Here is a 26,361-nt window from a genome sequence, read left to right on the forward strand (position 1 = left end):
CATCAGTTCTCAGATGGACCCACCGAATGGTGATGAAGAGTGGGGGAGAGAGAGAGAACTGTTTAGATCTGTCACACCCTGTAGAACTTGTCAATCTACAATCAAGCATCAGTAATAGAAGTGATGGACAGTGTTTCCCCTTCAATAAACAAACATACTCCATATTCTAACAGAAACACTGAAGTGTAAAGGGGCACTTGTCTAGGATTCAAAAACACAATCCACCCTAACATAATTTACCTCACTCATACCAAGAGGAGACAGTCAGTCATGTTTACTGAAACTATGGTGCATGTCCACCTGCATGCCCCATTCCTTAATTGTTGGTACAATGACTGACAATTCCTCAATGTTTTAGACTGGACGGCCTTTGAACCAGGAACTAGTCTCGCACTGAAGCAGTCCATTGTACGGCAAAAGTTGTGCTTCCAACTTTAAGATGCTCCTTCGTTGTTTTCTTTCAACTGCCAAGAGGGAAGGCCTCCAAAGCTCGACCGTCTCGGAGTTAACCACATAAACTAGACCGAGTCAGGACGATAGGTTTCCTTCCCATAGTAATCACAGCCTATTATCTTCTTGCAAAAATCACAACAAAGACTCTTCAGCCACAACCTAACTTGTAAAGGAAGTCAACACCTCATCATTTATCCATGTGAACTATTCTGGAGTGGCCTCCTTCCATTGGAGTGTTCTATCAGCGCAGATTGCCATGTGGAGACTCTGTGTTCTGTACTGAAGTGCAGGAGGTAGTCGGTCTGCTCCTTTTCTCCTGCACTGGACTCGCTCTGGTTTTGCAGGGCGGAAAGTGTGGTTATAACCCGGGGGAGGGGCCACTTCCCAGACCATCGGAACCTTAATCAGGGTGGCCTTGGACATGAAGGAGTATGACGCCCTGGTAGCTATCTCTTTACTGATCTTGCTCTTCATCTGAAGACATGCACCAAAGATGCCAGCAGTCCCTTTGTACCTCACGCCCGTAGGTATTGCCCATCTGAGAGTCTAACTGGTGACCGGCAGTTGATTATCTGGCTGTGGGGGAAGTGACGGCTGAGCAGAATCTATTGCTTATCTGCCATTACAGCAAGGGGTCTCTGGATGGAGTTTTAAGTGTAGAAAGCTGGATCGTTTTCTTTCCCCTCGGTGCTGAAGCTTAGAATCAAATAGAATCATAGAATCCCTAGATTCTACAGAAGGAGGCCATTCAGCCCATCAAGTCTGTACGACCACAATCCCACCCAGGCCCTATTCCCATAACATGCATTTACCCTGCTAATCCCCCTGATGCTCGGGTCAATTTAACATGGCCAATCAACCTAACCCACACATCTTTGGACTGTGGGAGGAAACCCGGAGGAAACCCACGCAGACGCGGGGAGAATGTGCAAACTCCACACAGACAGTGACCCAAGGCCGGAATTGAACCCGGGACCCTGGCACTGTGAGGTAGCAGTGCGAACCACTGTGCCACCGTGCCGCCCCTTCGTGAGCCTCTGCTGTTATGTGGTGTAGATACACCCACAGTGCGATTTTCTCTAATGGTTTGAGACAACTGAATGGCTTGCTTGGCCAGCTCAGAGCTAAGCACATAAACCTGAACGAGTCAGGACAAAAGGTTTCCTTCCCTCAAGGACAATAATAAACCAAAAGGGGGTTTTCTAACAACCTGGTAATTTAATGATTATTATGAATGCGTTATCTATAATTAAGTATAATTTCCTTCCAGATTCATTCACCAATGAAATTTAAATCCCTCAAGTAGGATTTGAACTCACGCTTCCAGAGCAGGCATGGTAGCACAGTGGTTAGCACTGCTGCTTCACAGCTCCAGGGACCTGGGTTCGATTCCCGGCTTGGGTCGCTGTCTGTGTGGAGTTTGCACATTCTCCTCGTGTCTGCGTGGGTTTCCTCTGGGTGCTCCGGTTTCCTCCCACAGTCCAAAGATGTGCGGGTTAGGTTGATTGGCCATGCTAAAAAAAAATTGCCCTTAGTGTCCTGAGATGCGTAGGTCAGAGGGATTAGTGGGTAAATGTGTAGGGATATGGAGGTAGGGCCTGGGTGGGATTGTAGTCGGTGCAGACGTGATGGGCCGAATGGCCTCTTTCTGTACTGTAGGGTTTCTATGATTTCTATGAGTAGTCTGGGCTGGATTATCAGTCCAACAATATAATTCCCCAGTGGTGTTGGGGTGAGTTCAGAGGCAGACTGGCCCTTTCAAAAACTTGACTCTTGAGTAACTGTTTACTGTTTGCTATCCACCTTGCGGAACAATCTGATATTGCCAAGATAGATCTGTATCTTCGGTGTGCTGAATAACAAGTAGTTTTAATGCTTGAGGACCTATTGCAGAGTGTGGTTAGTGTCCTATACAGTGTGGTTGGAGGCAAAGCTCAGTACGGTGGTTCACTAAATCTGCTGTCCTTACCTGGTTTGGCTCACATGAGACTCTAGACCCACAGCAATACAGTTGACTCTTAACTGCCCCTCTGAAATGGCCTAGCAAGCCTTTCAGTTTAAGGGCAGTCAGGGCTGGACAACAAAGCCACTCCACGAAGAATAAAATTAGTTGCTGAAGTCATTCTTCCTTTCCATAGCCCCCACAGAGTAGGGGTCTCTCCCTCTCCCTGACAGTATAGGTGCTCCACGTTACCCAGAATAAAATGGAAGAGCCACATAATCAAACTAGCTCCCTTTTCCCAGTCCAACAACGCATTGATTTTAAAATTTGCAGTCTTCTTTCTAAATCCTTCCATGGTTTTTCACCCCCAATCGCTCACGCTTACCAGGGTGATCCTCCTCCCTGCTCCCCAATTGGTTCCCCAGGTCATGTGACCATCACTCGGCACTTTGACCCTTAAAGGGACAAAAAACACACTGAGCTCCAGAATTCCCTCCCATATAATGGTAGCCTCTCCATCCCTCTCTCCTCCTTTAAGACTGTTCTTAAAGAGTACTTTGATTAACGATTTTGTCAACTCTCCGAATGTCTTCTTCTTTGCCTCAGTTTTTGTCTTGATTACGCTCCTGTGAGAAGCCTTTGGATGTTTTATTACATAAAGGACACAATATAAATGCATATTGTTCCATTCCACTTCAGATTGCATCGGCAGTCCAATTGCTGTTCATGAGCAGAGCTCTCCATAACATTGAGAAATGCTTTAGCCAGCTGCAACTTAACTCTGTGATTTCAACATTGTGTGCCCTGATATCACTGTCAGGGTGATGGCTAAGTGCTCTATAATAATCCTTCCTACTGTTTCAAAGACATTGTTGTGAACAGAGATGGGCATTGGTGACCCTAGGAAATTATTAATGGTGACAGGAGTTCACCTCGGGAGCTTGATGGGTAATTGCAGCAACTACTATATTTTAGCTCATGCAGTCAAGGATGGTCCCAGGTTCCACAGTGGCAAGTTAGCCAATCACAGCTCGAACAGTAGTCGAGTCGCTGCAGTTTACCTCTACGCGCCAGGGACAAATTAAACAAGATTCCTGGTCTTCGCTCCAACCCAGTGATGGAGAAATGCTGGAAAGTGCAGTATGCAGATGCATTACTATAAGGCTTCTTCTAATCATCTCCCAAACACACGAGCTCCACATCTAGAGGGACAAAGGTCAACTCCAAATTCAACTCTAGGTCACAGACCATCCTGACAGAGACATATGGGTCAGAAACCTGGAACTCCCTCCCTAACAGTGGGAGTACCATCACCACACATCATCACCTGTAACCAAGGCTGAGCCACTCAATAACTTAGCCTATATACCGCCAAGGCCTAACTACTCTGTAATCAAGACTGAACCACTGAGCAACCAAAGTGCTATTGGTCCAAGTACTCCTTAACCAAGGCTGAATTCTGTTACCAAGGTTGAAATACTTGGTCGCCATGGCTAAATTCTCTATTACCAGGGCCAAGGATTCTGTTAACAATGCTGCTTTCTTTCACCTCTTTCTGTACCTCTTCCTCACCCTACTGCTGAAACTCTTTATTCTCAAGGTTTAACTTCTTTCCTTACTAGTCCCGCCCTACTCACTCCAAATCCTCCACAAACCACATCTCCCTCCAAATGCGGAAGTATCCCTCACCCACACAGACTCTTGTACTTCCATCGCCCCCGTTCTCTCAGCTTCGCTGACTCTCTACGCTCTGGTGAGTTGGTTTCAAATGGCCAGCTTGACTTCCTCCATGACCTCACCACCGCCCCGGTGATTATCCTCTGCCTTGCATCCCTGTGATAATGATTTTAAAAAGACACTGGCTGGAATTTTACCGCCCCACCCTCCACAGGAATCAGAGTGGGCGAGGGGACATGGGAAGGTCCATTGACCTTAGGTGGGATTTTAGGTGGGTTTTGGGACGAGTGAGGCGGTAAAAGCCCACCCACAATCATTCTTCATGTCCCCATGATTTTGCTCCCAGAATAGCAGTCATTAATCCTCAATTCCCGGAGATACCAGTTCTGGAGGGTAATAGGAACATCGAAATGTTGAAAATAGGGGCAGGCATAGGCCATTCAGCCCTCTGAGCTTGTTCCGGCATTCAACATAATCGTGGCTGATCCTCAATCTCAACGGCATACTCCCGCACTCTCCCCATACATCTTGGCACCTTTAGAGTCTAGAAATCAATCTATTTCCTTCTTAAATATTATTCAATGACTTGGCCTCCACAGCCTTCTGTGGTAGAGAATCTCACAGGTTCACCACCCTTTGAGTGATGAAGTTTCTCCTCACTTTAGTCCTAAATCACCTACCCTGTACCAGCTTCTACATCTGCCCAATTGCATCTGTCATGTCATCATCAGCCCTCCCACTGACTTTGTAAAGCCCCCTTCAAAATCTGTTTCTGAAATGTATTCTTGGGATGTGGGTGTCACTGGCAAGGCTGGCATTTTGTTGCCCAGCCTGAGTTGACTTGAGGAAGCTCATGGTGAGCTTTCATATTGAATCACTGCACTCCATGGGTGAAGGCACTTCACACTGCTGGATTTTACAGGAAGCTCATTGCTCACCCCTCTCCATTGCAAGAAAGAGCTAGCAGTTGACACACCGAAAGGAAACCTGCCCCGCAGGCATAATGTGCTGTCACTGAGTTAAATAGGCCGAGATTAGGTCTTCGGGCCCTTACTGGGAAGAAGTCCCACACTTGGGAACTGCCAGCCTATCTGATTGCAGGCAGCTCCAGCAGTCCAGTAACGCCAGAACTGATGTTGCTGGGATTACAGGCAGACCCACCAAGAAAGGGCTAAGTCAGGGATCTTGGACAGGGAGGGACCAGGAGGGGGCCGAGGCAGCAGTTTGAGGACACATTTTGGAGGCCAGATGGAAATAAATTAAGGGGGGGGAGTAACACCGCTTGGAGGTGGTTGCTCCAATGCACAAATGGCAGGCCCCTGAATGCTATGTACCCCTTTCCTGCCCGACTTTACAATTTAAAAAAAGCGGCCTGTCCTCCAAGCCATGCCGACTATTCTATGGTGTAGGAATCATCTCAATTATTTATTTAAGAATTGTAGGTAGGCTGTCGATTTTGGCACCTGCCCACCTTCCCTGTATTATGGGGCACAGTTTAGGGGTGGGTGGGAATGTGGTGGGCCTGGCACCCCTCATATTTAACATGCCCCCTCCACTCCCACCCCCGTGGAAAACATGCCTGACAGAGATGTAAAATCCGGCACATTGTCTGTTAGGATAGAAAGTGCCAGGATTTTGACCCAGTGACAGTGAAGCAATGACCATGAGTTCAACTCAGGATGACATGTGACTTGGATCTATGCCTCATTATGCCTTTACCTTGCTTCCTAACACACATCTCTTTCCCTCTCTTTGCCTCCATTGATTTGTTTCTGCTCCGAGTGATAAACACATTGAGGCTTCATTCCACATTTGAAGGCCATAATTTGTTGTGAGCAGTTCCCGCACTACAACAGTCCTTATTGATTCTCTGCCCTCAGTTACTTGCCTTTTCCTCGCCCCTCACTTTGTCCTGATGATGTCTGAGAGATGGCTCTACCAAAAACCATCCAATCAGTCTGAATTTACTGATTTTTAATTTTGGTTTTAGGAGGGAAATGTGAGGAAATGGCGAACTTTGGAAATATAGACCTGTGTGGAGCATGACACTAGCATGGACCAAGTGGGCCAAATGGTCTGTTTCTGTGCTGAAAATGCGATGTAACTATGTAATTCCAATTCTAATTTTAACTCTGGTCTCTTGTGCATTTCTGAATATAACCGCTCCAACATTAGTGGTGGGCCTTCAGTTGCTTAGGCCTCAAGCTCTGGAATTCACTCCCTACACTTCTCTGCCTCTGTATGTTGCTTTCTTCCTTTAAGACACTCCTTAAAATCCACACCTTTGACCAAATATTTGGTCACCTGACCTAATATCTCCTCATGTGACTCCATGTCTTGTAATGCCCCCGTGAAGTACCTTGGGACATTTCATTACGCTGAGGATGCTATGTAAATATAAATTGTTGTTGTCACGGACTCATGTGGGAAATAGAAATGGGAAAAGACGGGATCTCAAAGATGAAGTTAAAAAGCAGAGACAACATGAAATTAAAGACGAGGAATCTGGTCTGACAATAAAATAATTCTATAAATAACAAAAAGGAAGCAAGCAGATTAATATGAAAGAAAGAGTTGAAGGTTAAAGAACAAATCAAGACAATGCTCCAGTGAGCAAAACGTGTGGGTGACAACAGTATAAACAGGTGAATTCAGCATGATGGGAATTAGATTCTAACCTATTTGGTGACTTAGCTGCTGTAAGTGTTTAGTAATCTCCAGTTTTTAGCTGCCTATGCCCTAAACTCTGGAATTCCATCCCTAACCCTCCCTATTGCTTTAATACACTCTTTAAACTCTGTCCCTTTGAATAGGTTTATTGGTCACTGTTCCTATATCTCCTGATGTGTCTCAGTGTCAATTATTTTACGAACATACCGGAATAAGGAGCAGGAGGAGGCCATTCGGCCCTTCATGCCTACTCCGTCATTCAATAAGATTATGGCAGATTGTGCCTCAACTCCGCATTCTTTCTATCCGCAGTTAATCATGAATCTATCCACCTCTCCCTTCAAAATATTCATTGACAATGGTTTCACTGCTCCGGGAGAGTTCCTAAGATTCACAACCCTTCAAGAGATAACATTTCTTCTCATCTCTTCCTTAAATTCCATTCCATTCCAATTTTCTTCCCACACCTAGTGATGTGTGAAGGCAGACTTTATCTCTTTCCATAGCTAGCAATTCCTGGAATAAATTGCTAGCCAGGGGCTTATAGCTTGAGGGGTGCCACTCCACATCAAGCATGGCTGACCAAGAGTCTCTCCCTGTTACTCAACCTGTTTGACTGCGTTATGAACGCACCTTCCTTAGCCATCAAGTCCTGGGGTGGGTCTCAAACCTGGAGCTCCTGGCTCAGAGGCAGGGATGTTACATTGTGCCACAAGACCTCCCCCACCTTAAATGGGAGACCCCTTATTTTTAAACTGGTTTTGTTTCCAGGGGGATAGAGGAGGGCATAACTAAGAGGGAGTACTCATCCCAGCCATTTACGAGCTCACCCCCCATAACAGGCAGCCTGCCCGCCATGTTGGAATAAATAATCAGTGTTGTTGAGCTTGTTAACAAGCCAGTTGACCCCAATAATACACTGCCCAGACTGTGGTAAAGTCGGTGTGTGCAGGCAGGTGGGGGCTGGGGCGGCCATTTTCTAAACAAAATCTTAACAAGGCAGGAAGGATGGGGGAGGTACTCACTTCCGGGGGGCCCTCTAAGCATTGGGATATTCTCTCCCCTGCACAAGATGTTATTCCCCTTTCTTCCGACTCAGCTACTCTATAAAACACACCACTCCCATCCCATGGCCCAACCCTTTAAACTATCCAACCCCTCCCTGCCTGTAGTAGCAGGGCCCTTTAAAGGGTGAGGGTTCGGAAGATGACGCGACCTGATTGGTCCATCAGGCTGAATAGTGGGAATCCTGGGGCTGAGCATGGGCTTTCCCAGGCAGAATCAACCCTGGAGCTGAAGAGGTTGGTAGCACATCCTAGCACCCTGTATATAGTTATTCTAATAAATAGTGTGTTGTTGTTCAAACCTGGTGCTCACCAATCACGTGGATACGACAATGCCCAAGACCCTGGATGTTCTTTACTTCAGGAACCATGGGCCTTCTTCTCGCGTCAGCTTGTAGTCCCAGCAGTGGCCACTAATGCATTCTTGGCGCTGTGCAGGAACTGCTGGCATCGCCTGGCAACCAGAATGACTGCTGAGGGCAGGACATCTCCCCCAGTGAGGGGCAGAATCCCACACTGCACCTGTTTACCCACCTGGAGTGTGTTCTGGTTGTGGGCAGGTGGGCTGGCATGGAGCAGGTGGGCATTGCTTCCAAGCGAGGAAGGAGGACCATCCGTCCACCTGCCCTCCTGTAATATGCTGCCCATTAACTCTGACTCTCTCTCCACAGATACTGCCAAGCCTGCTGAGGTTTTCCAGCAATTTCTGTTTCTATTTTTTTATTTCCAATCTTCAGCGTCCGCTATATTTTTCTTTCATTTCCATGATCCGACATGGCTTCCAACTTGTGCCAAATTCTACTGTCCACGTTAACCCCACCCCCATTGACCTTCTACTCCCACAACCCATCTCATTCAATGCTCCTTTTCCTTGTTGTAAGTTCCCTCACGGTCAAGCCTCTCCCTGTCTCCGCAGCCTCCTCCAGCCTTGAGTCTTTCCACTTCACTGCTCCCTCTTCAGCTACAGATTCGCCAGTCCTATTGACACCATACTTGCACACTCTCCTTGTGCCAACACCCTGTAGTCAGCCTGCTTGGGCATGATATTGGGAACACTCTGAATGGGTGGTTAGCAACCTTTCAATAAACAGGTCACAGCCACAAACACTGGCAAAAAAAAGCTAAGAACAGGCACTGAAATCAGAGCAAAGAAGTAAATTGCATTTACATAGCACCAGGCACAAACTTAGGACATTCCAAAGGGCTTCAAATCCCACAAGGCATTGTTGAAGTGTAGTCACTGTTGTAATGTAGAGTATATACAGTTATAATCACTGGTTTACAATGATCCTCAGGACACAGGATGTCAGCAGTTGTTTCTCCTCTAACTATTGCATTTCTTCATCGATTCAGAAAACATCGATGCAGCATCTAGTTTACTGACAGAAAAGAAAGGATTTTACTGCAATGTTTCATGTTATAAAGCAGCATGCTCCATCGGTGACTGTAGCTACTGAATAGCGACGGGCTATTTGACGGTGGAGGGCCTCACTGCAGAGCATTTCTGGCCTCTGCACTATCTACAAGCATCGGTGGCACAGTGGTTAGCACTGCTGCCTCACAGCTCCAGCGACCCGGGTTCGATTCCCAGCTTGGGCCACTATCTGTGCAGAGTTTGCACATCCTCCCAGTGTCTGCATGGGTTTCCTCCCACACTCCAAAAATGTGCGGGTTAGGTTGATTGGCCATGCTAAATTGTCCCTGAGTGTCCTGGGATGTGTAATTTAGAGGGATTAGTGGGGTAAATATGTGGGGTGAAGGGGATAGGGCCTGGGTGGGATTGTTGTCGGTGCAGACTCAATGGGCCGAATGGCCTCCTTCTGCACTGTAGGGAATTTTATGATTCTTTTTGAAATCTCCTATCCTCACCTATGTATAAAGCTATCCTGCAAATCACAAGCTTTCGGAATCACTCCCCCCTCCTTCATCATCCTGATGAAGGAGCAGCACTTCGAAAACTCATGACGCTAAATAAACCTATTGGACTTTAACCTGGTTAAATGTTTATGAGACTTCTTATTGTCAGAAGAGTCTGCCACTGAAGGGGACTGTCTTTGTATCTCGGCCTATTCTGCAACCTCTGCATCAACCCGGTGTTAGAAGAGCAGCCAGCGTATCAGCGATCCATACAAACCAGAGGGTTCGAGTTTCATTATAGCCTGTGCTAAGTGAGCATCACAATGAGTGGGATGCGGAAGAGAAAAACGATCTGTACAGAAGAGTAGATGGTGAGTGAGGACAGAATCTGGCTCTACATGTGATCCCCTCCCTCCACAATCGAATAGCCCACCAACACAGTCACACTCCATGGAGCGCACTTACGTGGATGAGGTACCAGTGACCTACTAGATCCCACTTGAGCTTTATTGGATCAAAAGCTGGTGACTTCAGGGTATGCAGAGTGTCAGACAGAGAAAAATAATCATAACTCAGAAACCCACCATGAAAAGCAGTCGCTCACTGGCCGCCTAAGCTCTCATGATGGCAGGCAGGCCCCTATACTTCCTCTGGACACTGGCAGCTGTGCAGAGCTTGCTGGCTTCATGGAGGTATCAGAGTCAGGGTGGAGTGCTTTGGGCTTAAACATTCAGTTATGGGGAATGTACCCTGCTGCTCTTCAGCAGTCAAAAGCTCCAAATTAGCGCTCCCGGATTTCTCGGCCCAGACTTTGAATGCTTGTCAGGGCAGCTGGCCAAGTGATTCTTGTTCATGGTTGATTGTTTACTAGAAATCCATAAAGACCGACCTTTCTCTGTGATATAAGTGGGCAGAGTACAATAGGCTGCATTTCAGCCTGAGTAGGATTATCTGACAGTGCCACAGATGTACTGATATGCCTCAGTGAGCAATGTAAGGTCAGTACCACGTGTTGCCTCACTTTGCCAGAACATTCACATAACAGAAATATTACGTTTGCTTATAAAAAAAGATGGCAGGGCAGGTGGGAGAAAAGGGCTCTATATTTAGAAGTTGTCCAAAACTCCCCTGGGAATTGAATTATTAAAGAGCATTTTGAATTCCTTGCAAGCCCTCCTGAAACAATTAATCCAATTCCCTCGTGCCTTTGTCTTTGGGAGATATGTTCATTCTTTGGTTCTTTTTTATCCATGCTTCCCCCCCCCCCCACCCTCCGCCATGATCAGTGAGTGTAGCCTGATAGGAGGCCACAGTTACAGACTCTCTCTGTGAACATGTGTAAAGTATGGGTGGAATTTTATCCAATTTGTCAGAGTGTCAGGCTCTGATTGAAAACCGGCCAGATCTCCATCTCTCCAGATGTACTGTCCAGTTTTCATTCCAGATTTCCTGGCACTCTGAACACAGGGAATCTGGGGACATGGTTTGTGCCATCGCTCTGGTAGGACAGAGCCTGATAGAGTCAGGAGGACTGGCTCCAGAGAGATCGGGGCACCATTTTTAAAGGTCACCCCAATCCGTGCTGAACATAACCTTCCCCCGACCCCCTCATGGACACAGAGGATCCCCCACACAAGCTTCAGGGTAACACCAATCCCCCCCCCCCCCCCCCGCCACAACACAGAGGTATCGATGGCTCTCATCCGCCCCTCACGCCCAGCCACAGCCATGGAGATATCCAAATCCCGACAATGCAGAAGAAAGCCATTTGGCCCATTGAATCTGCACTGACTCTCTGACTGAGCTTCCTATCCAGTCCCGATTCCCGTAATTGCATATATTTACCCCACTAATTTTCCTAACGCACATCTTGGGACACTGAGGGGCAATTTTAGCATGGCCAATCCTAACCTGCACATCCTAGGAGTGTGAGAGGAAACCAGAGCACCCGGAGGAAACCCACGTAGACACGGGGTTCAAACTTCACACAGTCACCAAGGCTGGAATGGAGCCTGGGTACTGCAAGGTACTGTGCCACAAAGGCCAACCTGTGCTGGGGCAATGCCAACCTGTGCCCAGGATCAATGCCAAGCTGTACCATGCGGCAGTGCGAACCTGTGCCAGGGCAGTGTCAACGTTTTGATTTGATTTATTATTGTCACCTGCATTAGTATATAGTGAAAAGTATTGTTCCTTGCGCGCTATACAGACAAAGCACACCGTTCATAGAGAAGGAGAGAGTGCAGACTGTAGTATTACAGTCATAGCTCGGGTATAGAGAAAGATCAACTTAATGCGAGATAGGTCCATTCAAAAGTCTGATGGCAGCAGGGAAGAAGCTGTTCTTGAGTTGGTTGGTATGTGACTTCAGACTTTTGATTTTTGTAGCACTCCAACATGACAAAACGTCACTAAACACATAATCAGACAATCGTGGATGGTGAGACAAAGAAGAGATATTAGGGAGGGTCTGAAGAAAAGTCATAAGAAGGAGGAAGAGAGAGAGGCACAGAGGTTTGGGAAGGGAATTAAAAGCTAAGGAGAGAATGAAGAGAGTCTTCTGGTCCTCCCACTTCTGTGCAACACCCGCCCTCTTCATTCTCTCCTTAGCTTTTAATCCCCTTCCTAAACCTCTGTGCCTCTCCCCCTTCCTCATTTTTATGACTTTTCTTCAGACCTTTCCTAATATCTCCTCTTTGTCTCACCATCCACGATTGTCTGATTTTGCATTTAGTGATGTTTTATTATGTTGGAGTGCTACAAAAATCCAAGCTGTCGCTGCTGACATTCCCCTCACTGGCCCAGAGGTGTTAAGGCTCATACGGCTGCCCTGTGTAAGACCAGCAAATACAGACAGTCTATATGTACCAAAGTCACAAAGAACATTTTCCGTAACTGTGATTCCTAAACATTTTTGTCTTCTGTGCAGTGTCTAGCACCATCAAGAATTGTTTCCAACTTGGCTCCTCTGGTGTCCAGCCCTGTGTGACTGCCCTTGATTGGGTCAACTCCAACCTGTCCAAATGTAGCCACAACATCTCCAACACTGACTTATCTTCCCACTCCCTCGCCATTCCTTTTTTTGAGTCTGCCAAGCTAACTTTGGCTCTCTTCACTTCTTTATCCACATTCTGCCACTTGGTGATATCCAAAGACACAGGGTCAGCTCCCTGATATTAGTGGATGACACTGCTTCCCCACCACATTCTTCAACCCTTCAACTGTCTCTGGATTACAGACAGCTACTCTGCCATCCAGTCTCAGATGAGTCTCATCTTAACTCCATCTCTACATTGCAAAGATCCAAGTCATCCTCCTACTCAAACCTCATTCTCCCCCTGAACCAGACTGCTTGCAAACTTGATGTCCTGTTGGACCTTGAGTTAAATAACTGACTGTATACAATTGCCATGGCCAGAACTGATTAATTCTGCCTTCATAACACCCAGATCAACCCACCTCAGACCCCTGCAGCTGAAAGACCTTTGGCACATCTCAATAGAATGACTTAATGCCCGGATTGCTGGCCTCCCTGTTTCTATCTATCCTTAAAAACTTGAATCTGTCTAAAATTCTCAATATTTCCTATCCCGTCTACCCATCCTCGTGAACCCATATTGGATCCCTCAAGTATTTTTTTGTTCACTCTGGGATGTGAAGGTGTCACTGGCTGGGCCAATATTTATTGCCCATCCCTAACAGACCTGGCTGTTTCAGAAGGCAATTAAGAATCAACTACATTTTGCCATGGATCTGGAGTTACATGTAGACCAAACCAGGTAAAGACAACATATTTCCTTCCCTAAAGAACATTAGTGAACCAGATGGGGTTTTAAGATAATCAACAATGGTTTCATGGTCATCATTGGACATTTAATTCCAGCTTTTATTGGATTGAAATTTCACCATCTGCCATAGTGGGATTTGAACCTGATCCCCAGGGCATTAGCCTGGATTACTAATCCAGAGACAATACCACTATACCACCTGCTCCCCATAAAATGCTTTCCTCATTGTCACATCTTTCCATGCCCTGGCCCGATACCTTTGCTTTGAATTCTCTACTCATCTGAATCCAGACTCTCACATAGCACTACCACTGGGTCCTTTGAAGTTATTGGGAAGAAACAATAAAGTATCATAAGAAGCATTCGGGGTCAGAAATCCCTAACAATGGATTTTCTTATTTTATTCTAGACTCTGTGGTAATGCGTGGATGGTATCCCCAAGTGGACAAAATGCACGTTGCCGTTTTCAATACACTGCAGGTCCTAGTCTGCCGATGCCCTTCCACATCTGCACCTCTCTTTCCTCCTTTAAAAACCTCAAATCTCTGCTCATTCTTCCTAACCTCCTTTCCTGCCTCATTTGGACATAACTGCAAATGCTGCAGCCTACCTGTTTCCCTCATACCTCTTTGGGCCAATTTGAATGTCTACAACAATATCTATATAGAAATCGTTGTATGGCTGACTGCCACAATGGACATTTACCAATTGAGCCCTCGTGAGCTTTTAATAAACAAAGGAATCATGAGCGAGAACAAAGTATAGTCATGCTGTGCTACCTGCAAGGACTAAAGATAACACCAGTGGTCTCACAGTGTTGTTATCAAACTGTTCCAGAGGCCACAAGCAATGCATAATAGTCTATACTGCAGTTGAAGGACTTTATTGCACAAGTGAGGAGCTCCTTACTGATGAAGAATGGCGCTAAGGTGGAAAATAATCAGTCCAAATATCAAAGGGATCAGAATACAAATCTTGAAAGTCTTCCAGACTGAGGGAATGCCTATTTTTGTTGATTGAACTGTTTCTATTGTATGTAATATTCACTAACTGAGTGTGGCACAGCTGTGAAGTGCTGCAGATTGCACACCAAAAGGAGTTTAACTATTAACTAGCGTGAGCTACTGGGCTTTGTCATGTTGGAGGCACTTCTCCGATGCTAGCGGCAATGCTACCAATGAAAGTGTAAATGTTCTGCCATTATTCTCTTTGCAAATTCATGCATCCAGTCACAGCAGTCAGCCTCCCGGTGAAGGTTATGATACAGTTCAGTAAGGTCAAACGCTCTGGGAATCTGATGTCCCACTTACCCTTTAAAAATTCATAATCAGATGGGGTCGTCACTGGCAAGGCCAGAATTTATTGCCCATCCCTAATTGCTCTGAGAAGGTAGTGCTGGGACACCTTCTTACACTGCTACTCCACATCCTTTGTAGGTTCCAGACAGCTGGATGGCGGGCTAGAGACATTAAGAGTTAACCATATTGGGGTGGGATTGGAGTCACATATAGGATGGCTGATTTTATTCCCTGAAGCACATTAATGAGCCAATTTTCACAACGATCCTCAAAAGGGATTATTAGCAAACATGACAGTATATGGAATATAGGTGACATGGTGGCACAGTGCTGTGAATCTGGGTTTGATTCCCAGTTTAGATCACTGTATCTGTGGAGTCTGCACGTCCTCCCTGCATATGCTTGGGTTTCCTCCGGGTGCTCCGGTTTCCTCCCACAGTCGAAAAGGCGTGCTAGTTAGGTGCATTGGCCATACTAAATTCTCCCTCAGTGTACCCAAGAGGCGCCAGAGTGTGGCGACTAGGGGATTTTCACTTCATTGCAATGTTAATGTAAGCCTACTTGTGACACTGATAAATAAATAAATTGCGAGTAAACCCATGGTTAATGTTAGTAATTGCTTGGAAAAGAGGAGGCAGAGAGTAAGAATAAAGGGACCATGCTCTGCTTGTCAGGATGTGACATTCTCAGGGCTCTGTAGTGAGGCCTCAGCTTTTCACTATCAACAAGTAGATGATGACTCAGAGAGTGGTCAACAGCTATGAAGTCAGCCATGGCTCAGTGGGGAGCACTCTCAACCCTGGAGTCAGAAGGTTGTGGATTCAGAATCCCAACCCAGGGATTTGAGCCCATAATCCAGGCTGACACTCCAGTGCAGCACTGAGAAATTGCTACACAGCTGAAGGGTGTTGTCCTTCATATGAGATGTTAAATCGAGGGCCAGTCCACCCATCTCAGGTGGATGTGAAGAGCAGGGGAGTTCTCCTGGTATCCTGGCCAATATCACTCAATCACCATCACTAAAAACAGATTGTCCAGTCATTAGCACACTACTGTTTGTGGAACCTTGTTGGCTGCCACATTTTCCACATTACACTTCAAATATACCTCTTTCACAGAGAAACACATTGGGATGTCCTGAGGAGCTGGCTTGCACATGGCAATAGGTTCAGATGCACAATAAGTTGTGTGGTTTGAAGTATGATGTTACAAAAGCAGAGTGACAGACTAAGTGAGGGGGTGAAACTGTGGCAGATGAATGTGAGGAAATGTGAGGTTTGGATCCAAAAATGAGAAACTGGAATCATTTCTTAATGTGAGAGACTAGGAGCTGTGGAAGATGTAAATGTAGAGATGCAAGGAATCACTGAAAACTGGTACACAGGTACAGGAAGTTTTCAAAAGGTTAATAGAATTATGTGTTTTATCTTAAGGCAAATTAGAATACAAAAATCAGAAAGTTATGCTCTGTTGTTAAACAATGAATTCCTTTCTTTTATTCTAGACTCAGTGGTAACATGTGAATGGTAGCCTCAAGTGGACAAAATGCACATTGCAATTTTCAATACCCTACAAGTCCTATTCTCATCTAGCTCTCTCAGAGCCCCACCTGACGCACCACGTTCAGTTTTAGGTATCAAAAGCTGAGAAAATATATATTGTCTTTGGGGAGGGGCACTGTGCAGAGTCACCAGAATGGCAATGGGGCTTAAAGGGTAAGGACAGTTTGGATACACTTTGCTAAAAATTTCTTATGTTTAAAAGATTGAGATGCAAACCAATCAAGGTATTTCATATGTTATTGATGGAATAGAAATGACTTCCACAGGTAGAGGAATCCCAAGGGGAAAAAGTCCTAAACTTTGAGCTGGACTTGTTTGACTGAAAAAGTAGTAGAAATCTGGAAACCTCTCTAACCACCTTCCCCACCCCCAAAGGCTGCAGTTGCTGAGGTTCAATTGAAAGTTTTACGAGTGAGATTGACAGGTTTTTGATAAGGATATGAATGGATATGGAATGGATAGAGTTCAAGTACAAATCAGCCATGATATAATTTTAGTGGAACAAGCTTAAATGGGCAATATGGCCCCCTCCTCCTCTTATGTATTCCAATAACAGCGCTGAACCCAAACAACCTTTGATAGCAACCCGATAATCTAAGGACATTTGACTCATCATGCCTGTGCCAGCTCCTTGATAGAATTGTCCAATTCAGACCCACACTAAGCTTTTTCTCCATAATCTCTGCAAATGAATCCTCTTCAAATATCCAATTGCCTTTTCAAAGTTACTATGGAATCTGATTCTAACACTCTTTCAGGTAGTACATTCCTCTGAGTGAACAATAAAAGCTTCTCAAGTCCCCATTTATTATTTTGCCAAATTTTTCAACCTCTGCCCTCTGGTTAGTGAAACATTTTCCAGGGAAATAGTGCATTCCTATTTACTCTGTCAAAACTCTTATCATTTTGAGGACGTCTATTAGGTCTCCCCTTAACCCTCTGAGGAGAACAATCCAGAATTCTCCAGTCTGTCCACATAACTGTAGGCCATTCTGGTAAAGCCCTTTCCAGAGCCTTGACATTTTTCTGAAAGCGTGGTGCCCAGAATCGTCTGGTTGTGACTGAACCAGCAATTGCTAAAAGATTTGGGAGAAGTTCTTTGTTCCACTATGTAATGCCCCAATTTCCAAAGAATCCCATATGTCACCTTGACCATATAATCAACTTGCCCTGTCACCTTCACAAAGACTTGGTAACAAGAACCCTTTGTTTTTGCAACCCCTCTCAAAGCAGGACCATCTCGATGAAACTGTCTCTTCATGCTTTACACTTAACATTACACTTTATACTTAACATTACAAGTGTCTCTTTTCCCCTACACTTTGTGATGTCCTTCAATTGGAGAAGGATATGTTCTGTGTAGGGGACTCCTCACCTCCCCCAGTTTGTGATCCTTTGCAGTATTCTCCGCGGAGCTGTCAGAAATGGGATGAGTACAACAATTTCAGTTTTTTGTTCCTGGATATAATAACTATTTGATCTTGCGTGTGTGCAATAGAACCGGAGGTTTTTGCCAAATAGCTCTGTCGTACTTGAGGGAGCCAAGGGATTACACTCAGCTTTGGAGTGAACCTTACACTAACAAATGTTACAAACTATAATAAATCATAAATCATATATTGACATGAACAATTGCCTTAAGACCAGAAACTCTTGCTGATGGCTGCAGAATGTGCTGCTGCTGTTATAAAAGTGTATGTTTTTTGACTTTTTAAATATTTTAATATAATGAGGTGATGGTATAGCCTGTGTTGGTGCAAAAACTTGCTGAGGTACAATTCCACAAGCACCAACATTCCTTGGTAACTTATCCAAATGGGAGTTTTTGACACTCTGGGCAGAATTTTCCCATCCTGCCTGCCACGGGAATCGTCGTTGGTGGGGGCAGACCATGCAAAGGTCCGTTGACCTTGGGCAGGAATTTCCAGCCTTGGGGCAAGCAGGGCTGGAAAGCCCCGCCCTCTGTGTCAGAGGATGTTTGTCACTGTGGATTATAACAAGACCCAATCTTGCCCACCCCACCTCCCTCACACACGCGCACACATACAGTAATAAAAATAGAAACACTCGCATTTATGGAGAACCTTTCACAGCCTCAGAACATAAATGCCAGGATTCTCTCAAAAAAAATCTAAGTGCCCAGCGTGCCGGAAGGCGGGAGTATTTCCCGCCCGTTCTTGGGCATACTCACCAGAGCGAATCTTCAACACTCTGAGCATTGCAGAGTGCCTCAGTGTGATTCACTCTGGTAAGCAGAGGACGGGGCCTATTCCCGCCCAAGAGATCGGCAGCATAGCGCTGAGTGGGCCACTGCGCATGCAGCAATCTGTCAGAGCGGAGATTGGCGCATGTGCAGTGGCGCCCCATTGCTGGCCTCCCGATTGCTGGCCTTGCCAATTGCTGCCCAGCCCACAACCCACCCCCGATCGCTAGCCTTCCGGATCTCCCCAGGCCAACCCCTTTCTCCCTGTCCGGACAGTGCCAACTACCGCCTCCCCCTCGCAACACCCCCCTTCACCCTGATGACCAGATCCAGTCCCCACTCCGCCTTACCCTGATGACCAGCCCCGATTACCTCCAGGGCAGCCCCGACACCCCCACCTTCCCCACATCCCAATGGCCAGCCCCAATCACCTCCTCCCTCCCTCTCCCGGCAATCCCGATTGCAGAGTGGCAGTGAGTCCCCCATCCCCATCTATTGCCCCATTGGACCTGCCCCCTCAATAGGCCCTGCCCCCTCTGGCTTCACCCCTTGCCCCCTCCGCTAGTGTCTCCTGCCCCCCCCCCCCCCTCCCCCCCGCTGGTGTCTCCTGCCCCCCCCTGCTGGTATCTCCTGCCCCCCACTGGCATCTCCTGCCCCCCCGCTGGCATCTCCAGGCCCCCACACTGGTGTCTCCAGGCCCCCCTGCTGGTGTCTCCAGGCCCCCCCCCCGGTGTCTCCAGGCCCTCCCGCTGGTGTCTCCAGGCCCCCCCCGCTGGTGTCTCCAGGCCCCCCCCCGCTGGTGTCTCCAGGCCCCCCCCCACTGGTGTCTCCAGGCCCCCCCCCCGCTGGTGTCTCCAGGCCCCCCCCCCGCTGGTGTCTCCAGGCCCCCCCCCCGCTGGTGTCTCCAGGCCCCCCCCCCCGCTGGTGTCTCCAGGCCCCCCCGCTGGTGTCTCCAGGCCCCCCCGCTGGTGTCTCCAGGCCCCCCTGCTGGTGTCTCCAGGTCCCCCCCGCTGGTGTCTCTAGGTCCCCCCGCTGGTGTCTTCTGCCCCCCCGCTGGTGTCTTCTGCCCCCCCGCTGGTGTCTTCTGCCCCCCCGCTGGTGTCTTCTGCCCCCCCGCTGGTGTCTTCTGCCCCCCCGCTGGTGTCTTCTGTCCCCCTGCTGGTGTCTCCTGCCCCCCTGCTGGTGTCTCCAGTGGGCAGTGCCAAGGTATCTGGTGGGCAGTGCCAGTTTGCCCCTTGGGCAGTGCCAGGGGCACTCTCCTTGCCCCGATTTCCTGGGGGGGAGGGCCTCAATGGCCTCTGTTTCCTCCAGAGGAGTCAGGACGCCTCTTCCCGTTAGTGGGGAGCATTTGTAAACACCACTGGAGGGAAGCACTCCCAGCGGGGAGGGAGACTCTAGCAGGACCAGAGAATACTGTCCTGGGTCCATTAATCATATGGAAATCCTCATTTCAATACTTAATCATCTCCGCCCTGATTACGCTCAGAAAAAGAACATGGGAGAACCTTGCTCCTGCTCCCCCGCTGATGCCTCCTGCCGCCCCCCCCCCCCCCCGCTAGTGTCTCCCCCCGCTAGTATCTCCTGGCTCCTGCCCCCGCTGGTGTCGCCTACGCTCTCCCCCCCCTTGCTGCTGTCCCCTGCCCCCCTCCCCTCGCTGGTGTCTCCTGCTCCCCTGCTGGTATCTCCTGCCCTCCCGCTGGTGTCTCCAGGCCCCTCTGCTGATGTCTCCAGGCCCCCCCACTGGTGTCTCCTGGCCCCGCTGGTGTCTCCTGCCCCCTTGCTGGTGTCTCCTGCCCCCTTGCTGGTGCCTCCTGACCCCCTTGCTGGTGTCTCCTGACCCCCTTGCTGGTGTTTCCTGCCCCCCTGCTGGTGTCTCCTGCCCCCCTGCTGGGCCTCCTGCCCCCCTGCTGGTGCCTCCTGCCCCCCTGCTGGTGCCTCCTGACCCCCTTGCTGGTGTCTCCTGCCCCCCTCCGCTGGTGTCTCCTGCCCCTCCCCCGATGGTGTCTCCTGCCCCCCCTGCTGGTGTCTCCTGCCCCTCCCCCTCTGGTGCCTCCTGCCCCCCCTGCTGGCGTCTCCTGGCCTGTTCGAGCAGCGCAGTGGGCTGGAGTGGGCTGGGAGAATCCTGGCAAAAGACTTCCAATTGTATGGAACCTTTCACAACCTCAGAACATAAAGACTTGCATTTATATAGCACTGCTCATGATCAAAGGATGTCCCAAAATGCTTTTCAGTCAGTGAAGTATTTTTGAAACACTGTAACAGAGGAAACGTGGAAGCCAATTTATGCACAGCAAGTTCCCACAAATAACAGAGTGCTCCTGACCAGCTAATTGTTTTGATGGTATAATTGAGGGATAAATGTTGGCCAAGACATTGTGCTGATTCGTCTGCTCATCTTTAATATAGTGCCGTGTGATCTTTTATGTCAACCTTAGGGAGCAGGCAAGAATCTCAATTTGACATCCCATCCAAAAGACAACGGGGAGAGGTGGGGGTGGATTCTCTGGCCTCCCCATGGCGTGTCTCGCGCAGTGGGAGGTGGCGCGTCATTCGCCAGCGGCAAGATCTTCTGGTCCCTCTGCTGTCAATGAGACTTCCCATTGACTTCACCCCACGCCGCCAGGAAACCTGTGGCAGGGATGCGCCAGAAGATCCCGCTGACATGAACAGCCGGAAACTTCTCGCCAGCATCTCTGGCAGTGCAGCACTCCCTCAATGCTCCACTGGGGCATCAGCTTTGATTTTTACGCTCAGGTTCTGGAGTGGGACTTGAAGCCAGAACCTCTTGTCTGAGAGGCAAGGTTACAGCTGACCAACCCTCAGCTGACATCCGAATGAAGCACTTTGAAGTGTCCTCGTTTGCAATGTCAGAAACACAGCAGCCGTTTTACAGACAGCGAACTCCACAAACAGCAATGAGATCATGATCAGATGATCTGTTTATGGGGTGTTGACTGAGGGATAAATATTGGTCAGAACACCAGGGAGAACTCCCTTGCTCTTCTGTGAAATAGTGAGTGCCAGGATTTTCTACGGAGAAATGGATAGGGCTTTGGTTTAACAATCACTGTATTGCATTCAATTGGAAAGCCTGGATACATGTGCTCTCGTTCTGGGCTGAATTTATACACCCCCAATAGGCATGTTTCCCCCTGGGGAAGGTGGCACATAAAATGGGGTGGGCACCCATGCTACCGCAGACACCTATCCCGCCACCTTTCCACTCACCCCCAAGCTCTCCCCCAGAATATAGGGTCAGGTGGGCATTTATATTGGCAGATAAAAGCAAAATACTGCGGATGCGAGAATCTGAAACAAAAACAGAAAATGCTGGAAAATCTCAGCAGGTCTGACAGCACCTGTGGAGAGAGAATAGGGCCAACGTTTTGAGTCTGGATGACCCTTCGTCAGAGTTGCGGGGGAGGGGGGGGTCGTTCTTTAGAAGCTGCCTTTGGCCAATCATACTGAGGTCGAACCCTTCCCATTCATTCCATCCCTCAAATCCACCCCCTATCCCCTGCCATCCTGCCTAACCTACTTAGGACTACCCATCCCAAGACCCTGGACTTACAGCTTCAGGACCCCAAGGGCCTGGATCTTCTTTTCCTTCTGCAGTCCCAGAGAAGTCAGCGGCTGCTGCCGGGACTGCCAATAATTACAGGTGGCAGGACTTCCACTCCAACAAGTAACGGAAGTCCCACCTAGCCCTCATCTGTCCAGCCCGAAGAACTTTATGGCTGCAGGGTGGGTCTGCATGGAGTTGCATGGTCGCTTGATTGGTAATGCATTTCCATAGGTCCATGAAGGTGGCAGGACAGGTGGACAAGGTGATCAGGAAAGTACATGCAATGCTTTCCTTTATTAGGCAAGGTTTTGAATACAAAAGCAGGGGTGTAATGATGTACTGAATGCTGGTTAGGCCATAGCTGGGATTTAGTGTACAGTTCTGGTCACCACGTTATAGGAAGGACATATTTGCTCTGGACAGAATGCAGAGGAGATTTACAAGAATGTTGCCAGGGCTTGAAAATTGCAGCTATAAGGAGAGATCGGATAGCTAGGGTTTTTTTCCTTAGAACAAAGGCTAAGGAGTGACCTGAAGTGTACAGAATTATGAGGAGCCGAGGAAAGACTAGTTTCCCCTAGCTGAGGGGTCAATTCCAGGTGACTTTTGGGAAGACTAGAGGAAACATGAGGAAAACCTTTTTCACCCAGAGGGTGGTGAGTGTCTCGAATTCGCTGCCTAAGTTGGTGGTTGAGGCTGAAATGCTCAACTCTTTCAGCTGGTAACTGGATGTGTATCTGAAGTGCTGTAACCTACAAGGCTACGGGCCAGGTGTTGGAAAGTGAGATTAAGATGAGCGGCTAGTTTCTTTTTTCTCTTTCTTGGCTGGCTCAGACATGATGGGCTGAATGGCCACTTTTGCACCGTAACTTTTCTGTGGTTCTATGATTCAAAAAAGCCCAAGTTATGCCACTGTCCAAGGTGAATTTCTGACGGCCAGTGGGTTTTTCAAAACTCAGAGCCCTGTGGCATGGGGATGGGAACACTGTTTCTCTTCTCTTCCCCAGTGCACTCCTTCCTTTTCCCCATTGCTCCATCTCATCCTCTCCTCCCACCCTGTAATGCTGTGGCACCAATAGAGGACAGCACACTGCATCACAAGATCAGCCCCTGTGCCAGACAGCATTTTTTGAACACAAGTGTGTGTGTGTGTGTATGTGAGAGCAGCAATCCCATGAACGATTTAGAGATAGATTCTTCTGCCAGAGCCTGCCTGCTAACCCGCAGTCACAACTGAATGCTCTCGAACGCATGGGGCAGTTCTCATTACACAGCCTAATGGATAATCGGAAGATGAGGTAAGGTTATTAGCCAGTGAGGCAATTTTGAATGTCTGTCTGGTGGTTCTGGCAAAACAGCTGATGTGTGAATTCAGCCAAATGTGTAGCTCTGTCAGTGCAGCAATAAATTTAAAAATCACAGAAAGAGATTACTTTCTCCTTGTTGTGCAGAATGAATATTAGCCGGAAACATTCTATTGAACAGAACGCTGCCCAGCTCAGCTTCTCTAAGTGCTGAGGCAGTGCTCAGGGACAAGGCATTAGACGCCGCTCGTTCTCACTGAAGAACAGCGAAGCTAATGTTGCCAGCTCAATGGACAGTTTTTTCCCCGTTTTGTTGACAGTTTGAGGATTGCACTGAAATTACAAGTGACCCTCCTTCGGGAAGAGATTTTGAATGCGGACTGTTACAGCTCTGTATATTACTCATTGATTCTTCTTTCTGGCAGTGGGTTGGAGTTTGCAGAGCAGCTTGTACCGTGAGTACTGTAGCAACCACTCTGCACTCGGATGGTCAGTCTGTCTGTGTGGATCCTGATTTGCTTAAACCGCCCGTGAATTGGGAGATTCTAAGGATACCCAGTCACAGGCTGTGCAGCGCATCCCCTGACCCCAGTACCCATGTTCAGAGTTTCGCGAATAACCCTTTTCCTTGTGGGTGACTACAGGTACTGAGTGACAAGCCTTACTTGCACTCTCAGATCACTGGGGTTTCAGTTCCACGTAAAATTCGAGGCTACATGAACTAAGAAAGCAGAGAGAATACGAAGGTTCTGCATCTCTAAGCTCGGGGAGAGTGTTTTAAGGCTACGTAACAGCCCCCCCCCCCTCCCCCCCCCCACTCCCCCACTTCCTCCCTCCTCCACTCACACCCCCCAAGGCTGAAGAGCTAATGGTCGCAGATTTGTCGCCAGTGACGGTTCATGGTGGGTGGGTGGGGTGGGGAAGTTTGAGGTCGTGAATTAAAAATCTCAAGCTGCTGGCGCAATGGTTAAAACACACACAGGTTTTTAAACCGTGATCAAAAGAGAGAGTGCTGGGTAAACTCAGCAGGTTTGGTAGCATCTGTGGAGAGAGGAACCGAGTTAACATTTTGAGTTCAATATGACTCTTCATCAGAAGTTGTCTCCTCCCACCGTGTCGTATTGACACTGATAAACCTAGTGACAATGCTGGCTTTTGAACAATATACACCTGGCGGTTAACCTGTAAAATCTCACTGTGGATTGTCATTCATTTAAATACCTGCTGCCTACTGCAATATGAGTCAATTAGAACAATTAAGCAAATGAAAGCTATAGCCAAGGATATTGTAATGAAAGGGTTGGTTCTGAATTGATGCAAACTTGGAATTACAACCCAAAACCCCTCGAGGGCAAAGAGAAACAATGGAAAAGTGGATGGAAGGGTCTCACTTCCTGTCGTCTGCACTGACCTTGAGTGCCCCACTGCCATTTCCCGCTCAAACGAGTGGCTGCCGGCGGGCATCCACCCCTCACTCCCACCAACCAGACTGGCCGGCAGCTCTCCAGTCCCCGCAGCGATAACGCCGCAGTGGACAGAAGAGGGACTGCGGGAGAGGCCTGAGGCTAAGTCAGGGCTCGATGGTAGTCATGATGTGGAGATGCCGGCGTTGGACTGGGGTAAACACAGTAAGAAGTCTAACCTGGTGTTGTCAGACTTCTCACTAAGTCAGGGCACCTGAGGGCCAGATAATTCAAGAGGTCCCTTGGCGGGGAGGGCAGGGATAGCCTTGGGGAGGGCAGCATGAAGTGAGCGATTGGGTCTTAGGGAACAAGCCAGTTTGGGGAGATTGGGAGGCCATCGGACCTTAAGTTGGGAGGGGCCCAACATCCAAAGGCAGCTTCTCAGATGTAACTCTCACTGATTTTCATCTGTCCCCCACGCAAGTTTGATCCTTCTGCCAGCCTAAAACCTGAGGCTAGGCGGATAATAGTTAGCCATTTAAGGGGCGGCATGGTGGCACAGTGGTTAGCACTGCTGCCTCACAGCGCCAGGGACCCGGGTTCAATTCCAGCTTCGAGTTACTATCTGTGTGGAGTCTGCATGTTCTCCCTGTGTCTGCGTGGGTTTCCTCCGGGTGCTCCGGTTTCCTCCCACGCTCCAAAGATGTGCGGGTTAGGTGGATTGGCCATGCTAAATTAACCCTTGGTGTCAGGGGGACCAGCAGGATAAATATGTAGCGTTATGGGGATAGGGCCTGGCTGGGCTTGTTGTCAGTGCAGGATCAATGAGTCGAATGGCCTCCTTCTGCACTGTAGGGATTCTATAAGTGAATAAAGGGCCTCAATTGGGGGGAGGGCAGGCGTCCTAGGCCTTGTCCACCCCAGTATAGAGTCACAGTGTGGTTAGGATGGGCAGGAATCCGGAGGGAATCCCGTTCCTTCAATTTCACATTCCCTCCCCACCACCCTCTGCCCAAAAGCTCACCGGTGGGAAGGTGTAAAGCTCGGGCTGTCGAGATTATAGAGCTTAGAGCTGAACCGAAGGCTAGTCATTCTATTGTGGTAGGGCTGGCTTTTTGAACGAGCAAACCATTTAGTCTGACTCCCCTACTCTTTATACATTAATACTCTGAAGTTATTTCAGGTAGCTAGGTCGAGGTGGTTGGACTATCTTACCTCAGAGTGAGCACTCTGCTTTCTGAGTTGCATGCATTTTCATAGCCCTGTCAGATAACCCCACAACTGTTCAGAAGGAGCAAAAAAACCCCATTGCCGACAACTAGGAAATAAGAAAACCAGCAGAGAGGCAGAATCAACTGAATAAAGGACTAAACGAAACAAAGGGAAGAATGGGAGAACAGCAGGCAGGCTGCAAAAGATGAAAGGTTAAAATCGCAATGAAGCGAGGAATATAACTTCTTCAAGACTCGTAATCTATTTCCAGCAAAAGCTAGTAGTGTGCTCCCTTTAAAGAAGGGTTTGCCGGCACATCTGTGATAGAATTGTTTTGTGTAATCTTGGAGCCGTTTATGTGTG

General features: G+C 48.1%; 1 protein-coding gene across 1 annotated transcript in view; it reads left to right on the forward strand.

Annotated features, from left to right (window-relative positions):
• Positions 1–26,361, forward strand: part of LOC144492752 (RNA-binding Raly-like protein) — a 698,557-nt gene that overhangs the window by 530,669 nt on the left and 141,527 nt on the right. The gene's annotated exons all lie outside the window — the stretch shown is intronic.

Source organism: Mustelus asterias, chromosome 4 (genome assembly GCF_964213995.1).
Source record: "Mustelus asterias chromosome 4, sMusAst1.hap1.1, whole genome shotgun sequence".
In the NCBI taxonomy this organism is placed as follows: Eukaryota; Metazoa; Chordata; class Chondrichthyes; order Carcharhiniformes; family Triakidae; genus Mustelus; species Mustelus asterias.